The following is a 21,033-nucleotide window of genomic DNA, read 5'->3' on the forward strand; positions in this document are numbered from 1 at the left end:
GCCCTTGTTAGGAAAGGAGCACCTTCCAAAACTCGGACCTCCTCCTCATGCTACACATATTCCATCTCTGTATTCTATAGAAGGGGCTTCACCCCTTGATCTTCATTTGCATCTCTATTTCTCTACAAATTCTGAAAATGCTCATGTGTCCCTCTATGTGGTTTTGGAGTTGGAAAAGAAATGGAACAATGAGCTCCTGCTTCATCAAAATACTGCTCAGCTTTTAACTTGGAAACTTCAGAGGCAAAAAGCTCAATCATCCTAGCTAATTCTTCTCTCTCATGCTCTAAGGATGATGAGGATTCACCTCCCTGACTTCTCTTCTCAGCATCACCTTCAAGTCTCTCTGCAACAAGAATGTTCGATTCAACTTCAAAAGCTGCATCTTGCATGACAGCCAAAGAAGTGCATCTTCTTTCTCTTAACAGCAAGCAGAACTGGGAATCAAAGGCATTAGCATAAGTTATCATAGCAGAAGCAGGGGTGGGTCTTATTTCGGCTAGCATTCTGCTGTACATATGATTGAATCTGATGTTAAAATCAGACAGCAGCTCACCATCTTCTCTCTGCAAGTTTCCAAATTCATCATGATAAAAGAGCAAATCTTTATTATTTCCCCAATGCTTTAAAAATACATCATCTAAAGCATCAATGTCTACAATGGACCTAGGGGGTAAATTTCTGAACCAATTTCTAGCTTCCCCATCTAGGCTTTGGACAAAAACCCTCATCCATACATCCTCTTCATTGATATCCAGGTTATCAACATAGCTATAGAAGGCCTCTAAATGCTCCTCGGCTGATATTCCTTCTGCACCAGTAAACCTTGGCATAAATTCTTGATAATCTCCTGCAGGCATGGCATTCAGAGGGGTAGGAAAGACTAAGGGTCCATACCTAGCAGAAACTATTCATTCTATCTTTGTAAGAGCTTGCTGGCCTGCCATGACTGAGGTATATGAAGGGATATTAGTGGACTGAGTGGAATGAATCAATGAAAAGGATAACAGAAACAGAGGAATGTAACAGACAGCATGGATGCTTCTTTCAACTGAGGTCCGAAAGGGAAATGAATAAGAAGGAGCTGAAAATGGATCTCTAAAGGTATTTCTACTCTAGCAGAGATACATAAAAATTCCAAGGCTTACCTGATCCTGATGCTCCTTACTGCGATATTTTCTTCTGCTAAACAATCTTCTCAGGATCAGGCACTGGTTCAACTTATGATTTCTAAGAATTTCTCCAAGCATACCTCACCAACTACACCGGAACTTCAATGTGGAGTTGCCAAAGGATGATCTTCCACCAATGGAGTCGCCAAACAGATGATGAAAACCAGAAACTATGTTCAAGCCTTGTCTATCATCAAAGCTTGAAGTTGTGTCGTTCTCCCAGGGAAGCTAAGCTTTGATTCTCCTTTCCTCAACAACAATGCCAATTAATGTTATCACCCCAAGAAACTCTCCTAGGTTGTATATCAGAGATGCTCGGGAACATTACAAACTCAACAAAAAGTTGGATAAATGGTGGATGAATGAAAGAAATGCTGCATATTCAACCTGGATAACCACTTCTACTATGATTGACCCCAGACATGGGTGAACACCTCCAGACTACAAGGCTTTAGACCACCAATTACTCACAATTTAAGAAAAAGGTGATGATGGAGAAGACTAACCACACCAGCAGATGCACAGGACCCTGTGATCGCCGGCTACAACCAGTTAAAAGGTCTGTAAATCTGTTTTCTAATGCACAGACAGGATGACAGCTCTCTGGCATTAAAACAACAGAAACCTACATACAAATTCAATGAAACTAACTAGATTCTAACACAGAGGTGGGATGATAGCCCCTCTAATGCTAAACACCAACAGCACATGAAATAATGCATGACAGGCACAGCCTGGAACAAAGAAGAAGAAGTGGAAACTGAGAAATTAACAGCAAAAGAAGCTTGTATTAGCTAAAAATGAAGACCAGAAGCTGCAAGTCTCATAGTAGTTACAGTCTCCAGAAGTTGAAGCTTACAACAAAATAACACTCATCCAACACTCATCAACCTATTACATTGTGTTTCTAGGTATATATAGAGTTTTTTTACAAAATTTCTCTGCTGGCTATGCATGGAGGAGTTAATAAATGACCACCAACCACATTTACAATATGAAATGGACCTTTGCTGCAATTCTCAGAGCTTTAATGGACAAATTGGCCTGTTTAGGTTGTCTGGTGTCCTTCTCTGGCACTTTGCAGTCCTTCTCGGGCAGATGCAGTAAAATATGAGTGAAACCATAACCTTTGATTGCTTTCATCTGCTTGAGGCAGTCCTATTTGTCCTCGGCCATGTTGTTGATTAATCGCAGTTGTTGAGGCTTTAACTGTGCAGGTACAGGGTAGCAGATCGTTGCTTTCTCTTTCCTCGGGCAGCAGAGAGCATTCGGGAGTTCGAGACAGTCGAATGAGTTAAAAATCATGGAGGAAGCATGAGTAGAAGGCGAAAATAAATAATGGCCATCAAATCATAAAAATCCACACCGGACAAGACTTGATGAGGGGTATCGGAAAATAGCGCAGACACGCGAATTAACATAGGCCGTCAAATGAATAAAATCAATGGCGGGGATCAATTTATGTGAGCTATCGGAGGTCAATGGGATCGGGGAAAACGTACAGGACGACGGTTTTATTGGCGGGCGGTTTTCCCCGCACCACCTATCGGCGCCGAGCGGTATCCGTAACTCACCGCGCGATGCAATCAAAACATGATGCGTGGCATATGAATACCACTGCCCCCGCGGATTAACAAGTACACTAGTCACGCGATCAGGGGGAGCGTCAACCGTCGATCTCGCTATGGATGGTCGGATAACAAGGAAGGAGCACAAGGTTTAACGCGCGGGTTGGGGGTGACAGGGACCGTTAGATCTGATACGATCAACGGTGGAGATCCAAGTCGGGGGTTAAATGAGAGCACCAAGTTATATGATTAGGTTATATGGTAACTACGGTTTAGCACTCAGGGGTCAGAAGAAAAACGGGATTGTAGAGTTATAAAGATAAAACAAAGGGCGAAGGGTAAAGAGGAATTAAGCAAAGGAATATGAATAAGGAGAGGAATGAAGATTTTGCAAATGATTTTGAATGAAAATAGGGACAGTGGGAGTCAAGAATATATAAGTGAAAATGAAGGAGGAGGAAGGAGAAGGCTGCTTCCAGCTTTCTTTAAGCACCCACAACACTGCCAAGCTGTCTTTGACCCTTTCCCATTGAAGTTTATAGCAGAGCTAACAATGCTTTTCCAAGGACACCATCCACCTGCAAGTCACATCAACTCAAAATGACTAACATACCTCTGCTCTACAACCTCTTGTTGCTCCTCTTGACACATGCAATACTATTGATGAACTTTCTCTTAGGATGTCAACAAGTTTTTTTCCAACTGGACACCTCCGTCCTCTAGCAAAACATCACAACAAGGAGACAAGCCATACCTAGTTTTGTTGTCACTCTTATCCTTGGATGATGTGCAATGTGATCATTAGTTAGGGATGATTCAAACCATCTAAACAACTCCCAAATTTTGTTTTTTTCTTCCCACAAATACGCTATCCTTCGTAGTGAATGAGGCATAGAGTTTAATGATTTCTAGGCCTCTTGACTCCCTTAAACTGATCAACTATACACCTGCACTCAACTTCAGGAAATTGTGGCCCAAATAGTGGTAAGGAACAACCCTCTAATCTTGCATAAACCTACCATATCTCCTTACAAAACTTTGTCTAGGTGTCTTCTCTTCTCGACCCTGCCTAGGGCACATTTGACCTGCATCATAACCCTTCCTCAAACCTCCCTTACTGCGGTTTTGTTGGAGATAGATGCAACATTTTTTAGGAAGCCTAGTAGGCTACTCGACATCCCTAAATGACCCTCCTTCCCATCTACAATTACAACAAAAAACTAGGCCCTAAACAAAGAAGAGTTCCTTGATGATCTACCCAAAATTTACCCTTTAGACTTCGACCTCTTGCCTATAAGAGCTCAATCCCCAAATAGTCTAGAAGAAAGCACAACCTAAGCATCCTTTCATCTTCGTTGGGTCCTCCTCTACCTGTGGATAAAACAAAGATCTTGTTGTGATGTTCTCACACTTGGATGGGTGCAAATAACCTGACACATGAGTCATTTTTAAACATTCTCGTGTGTCTTCAATAGTGGGCTTTTCCGACTATCATTAGGCCTCCCAACAACTAGGACGACTTGAATTCTCCTTGTTCAAGCACACATATAACCTTCAAAAAATAATATCTGAAGATTGACAACTAATATTTTGATGATTCTCGATGCGTTGGATTTGTCTCAACATCCTCTATCATCTTCATCCATCACATGTCAAATTATCTCCATGGTTTTAGCCCCAACATTGAATGGTACAAACCCCAAACTTTGGTTTCAATCCCATAAGGTCACTTGTGGAGCTCCTTCTTCCAAACCCTTGATCCTCAAGGCTTGGAGTACCTCCCAAGCTACAAATCTCAACAATTCAAACTTCCCTCCAAGGCATACTCAAGTCACCATCCATTGAAAGACATCTTCTAACATGGAAGAAAACTACTTCACTGAAGATGAAAATTTGAAATTCCTGAGGGACAAATTTGAAATATTGGTTCTAAAGTGATTTCAGGGCTTTGATACCATGTAGAAATTTGATATAAATTGCAACTTCTCAAGATCAAATCGAACTGAAATCAGGAGACACAGATTTTACTCTACTAATCTACTGAATGAAAATCACAATTTAGAACAACATGCATAGATATGCAACAATAAAAACCACATGTACACAACGATTTTTAGGGAAAACCAACTAGGAAAAACCCCTCAAGCCTCTTTGCATTAATCAGTTGAATAGAGAAACTATTACAATTGCATGCCCCAGCTCTGAGCACCACCTACAAAGGTAAACTTTTTCTCTCTTGCTTCTTGACTTGCTTTGGCCAACACTTATCCAATTCAAACCTCAACCAACCTCCTATTTCCTCGCACAATCCTGGAGGAATTAACCCCTAAAAAATAGGAGAAATTCCCTTTTTCCTTGCGCAATATCTTGAGGAATTGATCATTTTCTCAGTGCAAAAGAATTGTACACTCAACAATATACAAATATAAATACAAACATGTCTTTTCCTCCACCTCAACTAAGAAATTTGAATTCCATGCATGACTGTGTCTATTTTTTGCTAATTGACTAGTTAACTGAGAGATCACTGAGTTAAAAACAATTCTACTACTCAACTAACCTTCAACTGACTCAACTAATGACTAGAACTCAGTTAAATCAATTCAACTAACAATAACTCAACTAAATTGCTAAATCTTAGCAATCACTACATGCATCACTCTACTTCTAGCCTATAACTCGAATTTACTTAGTAAACTAGTAGACAAGTCCATGTCACACAAGTTAACTGCAATCCAAGTCATGATGTTGATGTGGAAAATTGAATTACTCAATTTGACTAAGGCACAAGTCAAAATTAGGCCTTTTTCTTACTACAATTTCAATGCAACACAAAAACGAACATTTTCAAGGCTAAAGAGTAGTAATTTCCTACTCAATACCTGCAAACAATATTTCAATGAGCTTGTTTTCACTGGGCACAAATTTTCCAGCTCTTCCCATTCATTATTAACGTCGATTGATGAATTTGAAGGAAAGCAACCTATGAAACCTACACTAGTGGGACCATTGGCCTAGTTGGTATTAGAGACGTTGGGTGCAGGGTGGAAGGTCATGGAGAAAAAAAATATGACTTCTAACCATATGTCATATTGAAGAGATTGGCTTAAAAAAAAAACATAGTCAGCCTCAACGTATTTGTTGTTGGCATGTTCAATACCAACCTCTGTGGAGTCAATCAAGCTAGCATTGATTGATGTTGATTTTATAGTGAAGTGGACATAGTCAGGGTCATTGGAGTCGAGGGAGGGGGGGTCCTTGAAAGAATCGCTAGGGACAAGGCCAACCTCTGACCTTTGAATCAGGATCAACCCTAACCTATTGGCAAACCCTAATTTTTTTAATGGATTCTTAATTTAACATCTCTCCCGAAAGAATCACAACTAGAAGCCATTTGGTATTAAATTCCAAAATATGGGTAGGCTTTTTGTAATCAAGAAGTTCATTTTGACTGAAATTTTCAGGTAGTGTATTGTGAAGTTGATATGTGTGATATCTGATAATGTTGGTACTGATGTGTGTTACATATGTGTTGGTTGGTTAGAATTGATGTCAACCTAGTGCCATGGGTATGTAAGGGATGCAGGTGGCTTGTATGTCGATGATGTGTTGCATATAGACTGTGATCAGAGGATTTCATGTTCCTCATGATCATGTTGTTTTTTTTGAGTTGGATGATGGTGTGATGCACTAGCTTGGAGGCCTTCCCATGATGATGATCATCTACTACTAGAGGAGTTAGAGTTGAGGGGCATTGTTGATTAGGTCTCCATGTCCCAGTTAGGTCCACATGTTTATGATGTTATACATTGGGCTTGAAGGGGATCTACATGTGTCAGTGGATGTTTGGAAGGTGTCTAACAGGTACTGGAGATGCATACTGATGGCAAAGATGTTGTGGAGAAGTATGATGGCCCAAATGCTTAGTATGGTTGTTGGTTAGCATCCTAGTCAACCTAGTTTGACTTGTGATGATGTTGATGATATGGAAGTGACTTGATGAAGTGTTCCAGAGGTGTCAATGACTTCCAGAGGTCCTATGGAGGCGTTTCAAGCTCTGGAATAAGATTGAGTAGGATCTAAGCTGAGTTGAATGAGTTTTGATCTTCTTTAGCCATAGTTGCATGGAGCCAAGCCTGTGGGAGTGGTTGACGAGCTCTAGTTGCTGGAAGACAAGCCTATGGGAGCAACTGAAGGTTCTAGTAGCATGAAGCATGTGTTTTGGGCGTGACCAAGGTTTTTCACAAGTTTTTCTCCACATTCCTTGCACTGCTTAGCTAATTTTGGTGCTGTGGCGATGTTCTTGATTGGAATGTTTCGGCATATTTTCGGAAAAAAAATTGTGGGCCATATAGAAGATGATCAAGGTTTAAGATAACAAAAGGCAAGTGGATTTAGTGGTTGATTTGGTCAATAATCCTACCTCAACCAAATCTAAAGCATGTGAAAAGCATTGTTGACTGGTCCATGACCTGTATCATTTACTAAGTGAATCAACACAGAAAATCTATAAATAGAGGAAGGCATTGAGTCTATTTGGTTGGCTATTTTGGAGTTAGTGAGTATTGCATTATAGGGCAATGCGAATGAGTAGAGATTGCAATAGTTTCTCAAATAGATTTATATATTTATATCACATTATTGTGAGCAGAAATCATAATAGAGTTGAGAAAAAGATTTAGAATTTGTGTGTAGTTTATGGCAGCAAATTGGCAACTTGTGGTGTGTTTGAAAGTGTTTTGGTGTGTGAAGTAGTGAAGAATTTCCCTCCTCCGGTTCAAATTTTTGTTTCAGATTTTATGTGTAGAATGAGGGAGATATTGGATTGATCATGTTGAGCAGGTTGAGAACCTAGTATGATACATTTATGAAATGTGGTTTGCATGGAGGAAGTGAAGGCATGGAGGCTTCAAATAGATGGTGATTTGGCATATTTAGTAGTAGGAAATGATTTCTCCATCCAATAGGAGTTGAACAGTCTAATGGTAGTTTGGAAAGGATCGTTGGTCGTGCGAGATTCTAGCAGATACAATTTCATAGATCCGTGAGAGAAATAGAATTCTAAATTGATAGATGTCAGCATACTATTGAGGAAGAAAAGTCTTGCAACTTATGAGTGTAAGCTAATCCATGTACAATTTGTTAAACATATTAATATAAGAATTGAGTAGCACAGCAGTAGCAAGGTGGTTTTATCCTGAAAGGGTTTCCATCATAAATACTTGTGTTCTTATGTGTGCATTCTTGTGTTGATATTTCTCATGGTTATTATGTTTTGATTTTATTGTTGCTTACATGTTTCGATGAGCTAATGATGTGTGAATGTGCATGGATATTTGAGGTTGTGGAAAAAGATTAAAAATTTGTATAAAGGCCATCACTACTGATTCATTCCCCCCCCCCCCCCCCCCCCCGCCTCTCAGTAGTAATACATTTCCAACAATTGGTATCAAATCTGGTGCTCTTCAGTGAAGCTTGACCGCTTGGAGAGTAGATCGTGGATCATGGCCAGAAGCAAGAAGAGGATGTCTCAAAAGACAAAGAGTTTGAAGAAGGAAGAAAATCAATCCATTGCAAAAGAAGCTGCAAATTGTGAAATCTCAGCCAAATCAGATGTCTCACGAGGTAATATTTTGAAGGAATTTTTGAATTATGATTTTGATGATTCTGTAGAGCCACTTAGTGAAGATAAGAAGGATATTTCTATTGTTAAGGCTGAATATGAATTGACAATGGTTTTCAAAAAATTAGCTGCTCAAGTGGAAAAACTAACAACTGCATGTAGAGATCATAAGAAATTGTTGCATATTTGTGATGAGAAGGAGAAAAATATCAAGGAGGATCTCACTACCTTGAGAACCCAGCTAGCAGATTCAAAAAGAAACAAATAAGTAATGTGTAGCAAGAAAAAGAAAAGAAAGTTTATGTAGAATCACTTGAAAATGTAGTAGAAAAATTGAGAAAGAAAATTGAAGAAAAAGACCAACAACTTGAAAATATTAAAAGCGGCATAGTAGTGAGAAAATCTAGCTATAGCCTTCAAAGAGGAGATGCAAGTTCGGATGTAGAAAAGATTAAAAAAATAGATACAATGGAAATTATGATAAACCATGACAATGTTGGAGAAAAGAGGCATCAAATTCATCAGCAGCGAAGAAGATATTCGAAAGGAGTTTCTATGTCAAGAAAATTATTTACTCCTTGAGTTGATAGTAGCAGATTTCAAAAAGGAAATCATAATTAATTTGCTCCCTTGATGAACAAGATTGAGTGTTTCAATTGTCATCAAGTTTGGACATGTGGCAAACTATTGTAAGAGAAAAATGGATACATCTATGCAGCAGTTTGGACAACAGAGAATGAGATCTTCCTTCAGGTATACAAGTTTGTTTAATGGTTTATGTTATTCTTGTAACCTTTTTGTCAATAAGGCCATTGATTTCAAATCGAGTACGAGAAGATGGAAATATAGCATGAGCAACAAAAGATCAGATAATTTGGCTTCTTATCTTGGTCATGTATAATGTTATATGTGTCACAACTTTGGACACATGGACAAGGATTTCTATATGTCTAGATCCATGAGACCTTTGACAAAAGCATCATCCAAAGAAGCATGCACAACCAAGGAACCAACCAGGAGCTATGTGGAATAAAATCGAGGAACGCTTAGGAAAGTGTGGTATTTCTCTTTGTTCACATGATGAGGATGATAATGGTATATTGATAGTGGATGCTCACATCATATGTCAGGAGATAGGAGCAAATTTCAGTTCTTGAGGAGAATCAAAAGTGGCCATGTTATTTTTGAAGGAAGTGAACCAGCGAGAGTATTGGGAAGTGGCAAGGTCAACCTTGGTGAAAAGAGGACCAATGCAGAAGATGTATGGCTCATTGACGGTCTTAAGCACAATATTCTAAACGTGATCCAAATGGTGGATGGAGGAAAGGAAGTGGTCTTCAACTCTAATGGTTGCTCCATTAGGAAAGAAGGATCAAAGAGGGTAATTGCTAAAGGAGTTAAGACACCGAACAATGTTTATGTATTGAAGGGAAGCGTAAGAAAAGAAAGGAGATCAAAAAATTACTCTTCATCTTTAGATTTAGAGAAAAAGAAATCAGCACATATTGTAGTTTTCTCTTGCATGATAAATTTTTTACACTGCAAAATGGATGTGAATCCTTTATAGGCTCAGGGGGGAGTATATGGTACATTTTTTTTTTCATGTAGTAGATTGTATTGATGCTTATCTCTTTGATTATGTTTTCTTGATGATGGATTTTTGCTATTGATGTTGTCTTTTCTAAGATGTGATCAGGAAGAGAGATGGCACATGTTCAAGGGGAGCACTTTATATGCTTCCAAACTTTTGATGGTTTTGATGGAACCATGGTTCCTTGGAGGAGTTGGCTATGTATTCCATGATATATGTTTATTTGATATATCATTGTTGCGGGAGCTTGCATTTTGGTTATGCATGGATAAGTTACTAGATATGTAGTTGGCTTGTATCGTGCATTTTGGGTTGATGATTTTATGCAAGTGGTGGTGCCATGGAGATTAGTATGGTGATGATGCATGATACTTATATTTATGATGGATATGTTTTGCTTATGTTTTTTAGTATGGTTGTTGATGTGATGTTGTTGTTGTCATTACATAAATATATTCTTATTTGTTTCTATCAGTTTTTGAGTATATTGTAGAGGATCATGCTCCATATGATGGTTATTGTTGCTTCCATGTATAGATATAGAGAGCTGATATATTGGATTGATTGGATGTTATATTTATGATTCATGATGCTGATAATACATGCTATTGTTGGGCCACTATGTATTATTATGTGTTGTTGATTACTACTACTAAGATCATGATTTATGGCTGGTGATTTGGAGAGACTGTCACATGTCTTCATATGATATGCATTGTTATTATCTTGTTGTCATATAAGGCACATATTGTTGATCATTTATGCCATATCCTTATTTATGTCATTCATAGAGGTGAGCCATGGTGTATGGCCATTGTAGTGAGTGTATATTTCAGCCATGCATTCTAATGCTTCATCACTCAGTGTCATTTATCTATAGTATATCTCATTGATGGAGCCTTGTATTATGCTCATGAGGTCATGGATTCTTATTGTAAATCATTTGGTCTTGGTATTAGAGTCATGAGCCATGAATGGCATGTGTTGTATAATGAGTTATGGGAATTGGTTCAACTTTATATTGGTTGTTTGTAGTGTTGGTACAACCATGTATTTCATGTATTATTCATAAAAAATCTCATAATTTTCATAAGTGAGGTATTTAGAGACATGTATGCATTGAGAGAGAGTCATGTGAGCCATGGTTCATCCATATATGGGCTTATTGATGTAATTGTAAAATCATGTTTTATCATTTTAGGAGCCATGTAATAGGCCTATGAAGCCCTGTGCTTTGTTGCATATCATTTGTACATAGTCATTAGTCCATGTGGAGTAGCCCTTTGCATATGGCAAGGAGACATTGGCATCTATACACATTAGTTTACATTAAGCCATGGAGATGTTTATATTCAGTGGAGTATGGTTGGTCATATTGTCGTAACCTGTCATCATGGATTTGCTGCTACCATGTCTACTTTAGATAGATGATGCGTCTAGACAGTGACTGTTGTTGTTGTTGTATGGGTTTTTCTACTACTAGATAGTACATTGTGGAGAGGATGTATTTGATGTTGTTGCTTCAGAGTTGGTCAGATATATGTTGTTGATGTTATAGATTTGATTAGAGTTGCTACTACTAGTTGGTCATATTATGTTGCTATTGTTATGTGTTAGTGATTTGGCATGTTACTATAATTATGACATGGATTATGTTGCAGTTGCTTCAGGGGAGAGAGCATGTGTTTCAGTTATTGATGTTGTTTCTTATTATCATGTTGCCATGGGAGATATATGTTGTTGCATCTTTGTGTTGTTTTTGGGCATAACTTGTTGATGAGCCCGAATTGGGTAACTTATTGGGCTCATTTTGCCTAATTGTCCTTGTTCAATCCTCCATTTTTCATAGATTATGCATGTTTTTTTAGTATGTTTATGTTATTTGAACGAATAAGGGTGGTCACTCTACCAAGGAGGCTAATACGTGGTCATTTCAGGATTTTTGGACAAATTTTGGAGCAAAACCGAGCAATTATGGCCTAGGTGACAGCCAAGCTTGAGGTGAGGATTCGTAGGAAGGTTGTCTTTGGCATTGAATGGCCCTTCCTCGAAATCTGCACCCTCAACTCCGAGCTCAACAGGCCACCAAAATGAATTCTAAAGGCAGCCGAGCAACTTTGGGAAGAGTGACTGTTTACTAGCAGTTGGAACAGCCGAGTCCCTTGAATTTAGGAGGGCTGCTAGGCCCCTCGTAGTGTACAAATAGGAAGGCCTCAGCCTTCGTAGTTTACTTTTGGAACTGTTGGTTTTTTCACTATAGTGTTGTCCTTTTCTCAGCTTGTTTTCTTAGCTACTGCTATATAGCTTTCTTGTGATGATTATTTTTGAGTAATGAGAAGCAGCTTTACTTGCCATCAGATCTGAATTCTTTATAGGAGCCTGAAGCTCTTGGGGTTGGTCCCAACCCGAGTGCTAAGGCCTCCTTTATGTATTGTTATTTGTTCTTTATGTATTTTCAAAATCATTTCTGTTAAGTAGATTAAATCTCGCTGATTAACTAGGTCATTGTTGATGATTAGAAAGACTTTTGATGTTCAGATTAAGTTGATAGGTTGTTAACAAGGAAAAGCTTCAAAAAATGGCGATCAAACACCTATGATTTCACCTCTCCCTCAGTGGGATCAGGAGCTGGGATCAAGGTGACCTTGCTGCCCACAAAAACACTGACTTTGCTTTGCCATGCAATCACTAGTGTTTGATTTTCATTTGCAGAAGTTGGTTACATGTTTAGATTCTTGCTTGCTTAGTTGCATAGTTAGTATACATGGTTTCGTTGCAGTTCAAACTTCTGTTCATTCTCTTTACTGTCAGCTAGATCAGATTAGGTCAATGTAACTAGGTCTCTGATTTTACAAGTCTTCGTTGGTTCAGTTGGAAAAACAACTTGCAGAGCACCTGTACCACTTCTCTATTTGTCCAAACTCCATCAAACCCATCTGCTCCATCCCTCAACTTAGATTCTTTTCTTACGTTTTCCATTTGCTCACATAACCCTAGTTTTTGTGCAACATTGCTTCAGTCCTCCTTGAACAAATCCAGCCATCTACATCTTTCCTCAACTCCATCCACCAAGTCCTGGACCACCTCAAACCATTATCCTACCTCCATACTCCCTCCTACACCTTTCTCTCTCCATCCATCCTCCAAAATCCCATTTCTGAACAACCTGTAGAAAATTACAGACATCGTGTAGAAAATTACAGACATCTTGTAGAACCCCTGCAGACTTCCTGTAGAAGCTCACGAATGAGGTTTCTTGATAGCCAAACTCTGTGAAACTCTCTGGAAGGGTGTTAGGGACCCCTTAGGCCCTCTCTGAACCTTCCCGACCTCCTCCAAGCATTTCCTCTCGCCAATCCACCTCTGCACAGTCAAATCGCATGCATGATAATTCTGGCAACTTATTCAAAAATACAAAAAGATGTTTTTTTCAGATGTTACTGTAGAAGTAGCTTAGATACATGTATTTACCTTCCTAGAAGTCAATGGCATCTCTTTCAGTAGCTTGCATCCTCTTTCTTGCATCGGTAGGGATAGCTGGTAAAATTAGGGTTTGCCAGGGCTTACGTTTCCTTTCAGCTTTCCAGTTTCTTTCTGCAAGTAGATCAGCCTTCTTTGAGTTAGCTTTCATCCATCAGTTAAAAAGCTTCTTCTCAGAGCTCATAGAAGTTGGCTTAAGCTCCTAGCGGACTTGTGCCAGCTGACCAAGTGACAGCTGCGGCAAGAGCTAGTACTTGTGCATACAGCACCGTCGCTTCCAAGTTTGTTACGAACTACCGGGTTGATAAAAGTAAAGAAGGGAGTCCTAGGAGTTGCAGCATTATTGTTGCAATACTGGAGCTCACCACTTGTGTCAATGGGGAGTTCATTACACATATTTTCCAGGGGGAATGTTGTTGCACTCCATTATTCATCATTTGCATATGGTTTTTGAGTGGATTTGTTTTTGTTCATGGAGTCCATTTTTTAAAGGAGCTATAGCATATTTTCCTCGACATATTTAAACCTTTCCCATTGATGTCAAAGCGGGAGAAAAAATGTAAGGATGAAGATCAATTTTGAGATGGTTGCTTTCAGATGAGGTTTCCATCAATTCTAAAGGGGGAGATTGTTGGCATTGATGTGTGTTGCAGATGTGTTGGTTGGTTGGCATTGTTGTCAACCTAGTAGCATGGGTATGTATGGGCTACAGGTGGGTTGTATGTGGATGATGTGTTGCATATAGAGTGTGATCAGAGGATTTCATGGTCATCATGATCATGTTGTTATTTTTGAGTTGGATGATGGTGTGTTGCACTAGCTTGGAGGCCTTCCCATGATGATGATCATCTGTTGCTATGTTGGGTCCCTATAATACTAGTGATTACCCCATTACTATTGTAGTTATACCCCTTATTTATATTTTTGTGCCCCTATTACCCCCATATTGTTATTTATGTGCCCCATAGAATCCCTCTATTGTTATTTTTGTGGCTTTATATTATTATTGTTAGGTCGGCTGGATTATATTGTGACTCCTTAGACTCCTATATATAGAAAGGAGGTTTTGTCATTTGTATCATCCAAGAATTGTTCATTTATGTAATGTAAAGGAGGTTGCCCCCTCGAAGAGGCTGAATTCTAAGGCGTTGATCTCTCTTTTCTATCTTTTCTTGAGCTGGTTTCATAACATTTGGTATCAGAGCTTTGGATTCTAGGGTTTCGCTGCTCCAAACAGGTCATCGTGGCATTTTCGCTATAACTTTTTTTCTGTGACGTTTCAGAAGTCGCAAAAAAAACCCATTTGAGAAGAAATCACGTTGAACCTTGGGTCCAAATTTCAGAGCTTTTTGCGGGATATTTCGGAGATATGATCTGAGGAAGTTGGTCTTTTTGCAGACTCCTGAATTACATTCAAAACAGGTGACCTGGGGAAAATCGTCATAACTTTCTCTCTAGGGATCGGATTGAAATTTCGTAAGAAGGTACAGAAAGAGGACGGACTGTAGTTTCTTGTATTTCTGTTTCAGAACCAAAGGTCGAAAAGTGACACGTGGCACTTCATACAAGTTCTCTCTACTGAAAGGTCTATAATCAGGTCATCTGGGAGATTGTGCATAACTCTTTCTTGGAGAATCCAATTTGGATCAGACTTGTGGCATTGGAAAGAGGACACAGAGAGCTACTACAGGTCACAATTTCAGAACTAGATGATTGGAAAGTACAGAGATACATCAGAGGCAATATCAAGCTCCTACAAAGTGAAAAAAGGTGTGTAGATTTTTTTTTAAATTTTTGCTTAAGCTTGGTTTGAAAATTTATTTTGAAGGAATTCAAAGGGCATAGTAGAGCATTATTATCGGTAACTGATGCCCCGAGGAAAGAAAATGCAAACACCTAGTAAGGAACCTGAAAGCTCTAGCATGACTCATGAAGAAGAGGAAGAAATGCTACATGATATATCAAAATTACAAGAACAAGTGCAACAACTGTCCTTGCACAAAAAGGAACAGAATCTAAGATGGATGGTCTAAAGAAAGATGTAGAAGCTAAGATGGATGGTTTAAAGAAAGGTGTAGAAGCTAAGATGGACTATTTAAAGAAAGGCGTAGAAGCTAAGATGGATGGCATGGAAGCTAAGGTGAATGGCATGGACGCTAAAATTGATGGCATGGATGATAAGATGGAAGAATTGAAGATAAATATGAATAAGTTGCTACAAGAAATGGTCACTAAGGGTGAAAGGTACTAAAGGAAACTCATGATGAGAACAAAAAAATGTTAATCATGATTCCATAGACTCTAATGTTGGATCGAAGACTCACCATGTTCCAAAAATCGATATGAGGAAGTTTGATGGCAAGGATCCCGCCACATGGATATTACAGATGGAGCAATTCTTCGATCTCAATAATGTGCAAAACACACAAAAGGTACGTATGGCAACTTTATATTTGGAACCAAATCAGTTTGTATGGTATCAATGGCTTTGTTCTCGTAAAAATTTATCACTTGGGCAATTTTTACGGAAGAATTGATAGCACATTATGAGGATACAAAAAGCAACACTTTTTTTAGCCAATTGATAAGTCTCAAACAAAAGGGTTCAATAATGGAGCACATTGAGGAGTTCCAAAAATTGAACATAAGGGTAAAAGATATTCCAGAGGAGCATAGGATTGATGTGTTCATAGGGTCTTTAAAGGATAATATCCAACATGATGTGCGCCTTTGGGAACCTGATTCATTAGAGAAGGCATTCAGGTTAGCAAGAAAAATGGAAAGCAAAATTATGGCAACTAGGAAGCATACCATTCACAACTATAAAGACGGAAGTGTTGTTGCCCATAGTCTTCCACAACCTACAAGGTTGACACCACAACAATTGGAAGAAAAAAGAGCAAAAGGGCTTTGTTACAATTGTGATAGCAAATACACAAAAGGTCATAAGTGTGCTGAGAAGAAATTATTCTACATAGATTGTGAAGAGGAAGAAGAAAAGGAGCAAGAAAGGTCAAAAGAAGAGGATATATTCCAGGAACAAAGCCTAGATGAAGAACAAATAAATCCGACCATATCTTGTAATGCATTGGCGGGAATTACCACTCCTCAAACCATCAAGATAGAAGGACAAATCAAGAAGAAAAAGGTAATAGTGTTGATTGATTCAGGAAGCACCCACAATTTTATTCATTGTAGGGTAGCAAAAGAATTGAATTGCTTCCTATATCCAGCACCAGAGTGTCAAGTGATGATTGCAAATGGAGGAACAATAAATTGTTCTGGAAAGTGCCATAATATCAAGCTATCCATGGGAGAATATGTATTGACTAGCCCAATGCTTTCCATTCCAATGGGAGGTGCTGATGTTGTACTAGGAGTCCAATGGCTACAATCCTTGGGTACAATAGCTTTTAATTTTCAAGAACTTTTCATGAAATTTTCTGTGGAAGGAAAGGAAGTTGAATTAAGGGGTATTGCAGGGAAACCAGGAAAGATAATCAGCTCTAATGGCATGACAAAGCTTCTAAAAAAGGAGCAAAGAGGTGTAATTGCACAATTATGTTCGCTAGATGTTTCCACATTGGAATCATCTATTTCTCCAGATCTCCAAAAAGTCCTGGACAATCATTCCAAGGTATTTGAGACTCCCAAAGGTCTCCCACCTATGCGTGATCATGATCATGCTATTCATCTGATTCCAGGAAGTGTTCCTCCAAACATCAGGCCGTACAGATATCCCTATGTCCAAAAAAGTGAAATTGAACGTATGGTTGCAGAAATGCTAGAGGCTGGTATAATTCAACCGAGTCAAAGTTCTTTCTCAGCTCCAGTAGTATTGGTGCACAAGAAGGATGGATCATGGCGCATGTGTCCAGATTATAGGGAGCTCAACAAGCTCACTATTAAAGATAAGTTCCCCATTCCTGTCATTGATGAATTACTGGATGAATTGCATGGATCAATTTACTTCACCAAGTTGGATCTTCGTTCGGGATATCATCAAATCAGAATGAAGATTGAAGACATTCCGAAAACAGCATTTAGAACTCATGAGGGTCATTATGAATTTTTGGTCATGCCTTTTGGCCTTACCAATGCACCTTCAACATTTCAAGGTTTGATGAATTCAATTTTCAAACCATTCCTTAGAAAATTTGTGTTAGTATTTTTTGATGATATACTAATCTACAGCAAGTCTTGGAAGGATCATGTTGAACATGTTGACAGGGTGCTACAACTATTGGAGGAGAAACAATTATATGCAAAAAGATCCAAATGTTTCTTTGGAGTCCAGGAGGTGGAATATTTGGGTCATATTGTATCTCATGAAGGAGTTAAGGTAGACCCTAGCAAAATTAAAGCCATTAAGGAATGGAAAATCCCCACATCCATAAAGCATCTGCGAGGATTTCTTGGGTTGACAGGGTATTATCGCAAGTTTGTTAAGAATTATGGGAGAATAGCAGCACCTCTAACAACATTATTGAAGAAAGATTCATTTTCATGGACTCCGGAAGCAACAAAGGCCTTTGAACATCTTAAAGAGGCAATGTGCCAAGCACCGGTCTTAGCTACACCGGACTTCACAAAAACCTTTATTGTGGAATGTGATGCTTCAGGAAATGGAATTGGTGCTGTTCTAATGCAAGATGAAAGACCCATTGCTTTTGAAAGTCGTCCAATCAAGGGAAAGTTTTTAAGCAAAGCTATTTATGAGAAGGAAATGTTGGCAATACTCCATGCACTTAAGAAATGGCGACCCTACCTAATGGGAAGACACTTCAAGGTAAAAACGGATCATGATAGCCTTAAATACTTTTTAGAACAAAGATTATCCTCTGAAGAGCAACAAAAGTGGGTCACAAAGATGTTGGGTTATGACTTTGAAATCATCTACAAAAAAGGGAAGCAAAATGTGGTGGCAGATGCACTCTCAAGAAAGGATGAGGATGTGGAAGCATTGTTGTGTGCCATTTCTATTATCCAACCAGATTGGATAAACGAAGCAAGGGAGGAATGGAAGAATGACGAAGAAGTGTGGGCACTTATTCGAAAGCTACAACAAGATTCCAGTACTTCTGATACATTTAGCTGGCAAAATGATTCGTTATGGTACAAAGATCGCTTATACCTCTGTAAGAATTCCCAGCTAAAACAAAAGATTCTTATGGAATTGCACACTTCTCCCTTAGGAGGGCACTCAGGATTTTTAAAAACTTACCACAGGGTTAAGAAGGAATTTTTTTGGGATGGCCTTAAATCAGATATTCAAAAGTTTGTGGCGGAATGTTTGGTTTGCCAACAAAATAAAGTTGAAACAATTAAGACACCGGGTCTATTACAACCTTTATCCATTCCAAGCCAACGTTGGGAGGAGGTTTCAATGGATTTTATCACAGGTTTACCCAAGTCTGAGGGAAAGAGTGTCATCATGGTGGTAGTTGACAGACTTACCAAGTATGCACACTTTTGTGCATTATCACATCCATTTAAAGCCAGTACAGTTTCTACTGCATTTATGGAAACAGTTCAAAAGCTACATGGAAACCCAAAGATTATTGTAAGTGACAGAGATCCCATTTTCACTGGAAATTTTTGGACAAATTATTTTCTTGTCTTGGTACTCAGTTAGCTCATAGCTCATCTTATCATCCTCAATCTGATGGGCAAACTGAGATAGTAAACAAATGTTTGGAAGGATATCTTCGTTGCTTTGTATCTGATAAACAGACACAATGGGTCAAATGGTTGCCTCTGGCTGAATGGTGGTATAACACTTCCTTCCATACAGCAACAAAAATGACCCCATTTATGGCACTTTATGGGTATCAACCACCATCCATCACATCATATTTAAGAGAAAATTCTAAGGTTCAGGCAGTGGAACATCACATCGAACATCAACAACAAGTCCTCCAACTCTTAAAGGATAACCTCGTGTTGGCACAAAATAGAATGAAACAACAGGCAGATCAACATCGCAGTGAAAGAAGTTTTGATGTAGGTGATTGGGTATTCCTACGGCTACAACCATATAAGCAAATGTCCCTAAAGCAAGCTAAGAAGGATAATAAATTATCACCAAAGTATTATGGTCCGTACAAGGTGTTGCAAAAGATTGGTACTATGGCATACAAATTGGAGCTTCCTGCAGCTTCTCGATTGCACCCAGTTTTCCATGTTTCATGTTTAAAGAAGGTTATAGGCGACAAGCTCCCAGTTCAAACAATATTGCCAGAACTTGACGAGGAAGGAAAAATTATATTGGAACCGGAAGCAGTCACAGAAACAAGAACTCGACAGCTACGAAATCGATCAATTTCAGAGTATCTTATCAAGTGGAAGAACTTATCCGCTGAAGATTCCACATGGGAGGATGAGAATTTTATGCAGAAGTATCCAGAACTACTCAAGCGTTGAGGACAACACTTTTTTGAAGGAGAGGGGCATGTTGGGTCCCTATAATACTAGTGATTACCCCATTACTATTGTAGTTATACCCCTTATTTATATTGTTGTGCCCCTATTACCCCCATATTGTTATTTTGTGCCCCATAGAATCCCTCTATTGTTATTTTTGTGGCTTTATATTATTATTGTTAGGTCGGCTGGATTATATTGTGACTCCTTAGACTCCTATATATAGAAGGGAGGTTTTGTCATTTGTATCATCCAAGAATTGTTCATTTATGTAATGTAAAGGAGGTTGCCCCCTCGAAGAGGCTAAATTCTAAGGCGTTGATCTCTTTTTTCTATCTTTTCTTGAGCTGGTTTCATAACATGCTATAAGAGTTAGAGTTGAGGAGCCTTGTTGATTAGGTCTCCATGTCTCGTTTAGGTCCACATGTTGAAGGTGTTATACATTTGGATTAAAGAGGATCTAAATGTGTTAGTGGGTGTTTGGAAGGTGTCTGACAGGTAGTAGAGCTACATAATGATGGCAGAGATGTTGTGGAGAAGTTTGATGGCCCATATGCTTAGTATGGTTGTTGGTTGGCATCCTCGTAAACCTAGTTTGACTTGTGATGGTGTTGATGATATGGTAGTAACTTGGTGAAGTGTTACAAAAGTGTCACTGACTTCCAGAGGTCCTATAGAGGCTTGTCAAGCTCTAGAAGAAGATTAAGCAAGATCTAAGCTGGGTTGATTGAGTTTTGATCATCCTTAGCCACAGTCACATGGAGACAAGCATGTGGGAGAGGCTAAAGAGCTCCAGTCGCTGGAAGACATACATATGGGAGTGCCTGAAGGTTCCAGTCGCATGGGGCCTACGTTGTGGGTGAGACCGAGGTTTTTTAGGAGTTTTACTTCACATTACTCACATTTCTCAGCTACTTTTGGTGTTGTGGCGATGTTCTTGATCAGAATTTTTCGGCATATGGTCAAAAATATTTGTGGGCCCTCTAGAAGTTGATCAAGGTTGAAGATATCAAAAGGCAAGTGGAGTTAGTGGTTGATTTAGTCAAGAAGCCTACCTCAACCAAATCTAAAGCGTGTGAAAAGGATTGTTGAGTGGTCCATAACCTGTAGCATTTACTAAGTGACTCAACACATAAAATTGATAAATAGAGGAAGGAATTGAGTCTTTTTGATTGG

Source organism: Pinus tabuliformis, chromosome Q (genome assembly GCF_031772625.1).
Source record: "Pinus tabuliformis cultivar Carrire ecotype Pingquan chromosome Q, CPIR1, whole genome shotgun sequence".
NCBI lineage: Eukaryota > Viridiplantae > Streptophyta > Pinopsida > Pinales > Pinaceae > Pinus > Pinus tabuliformis.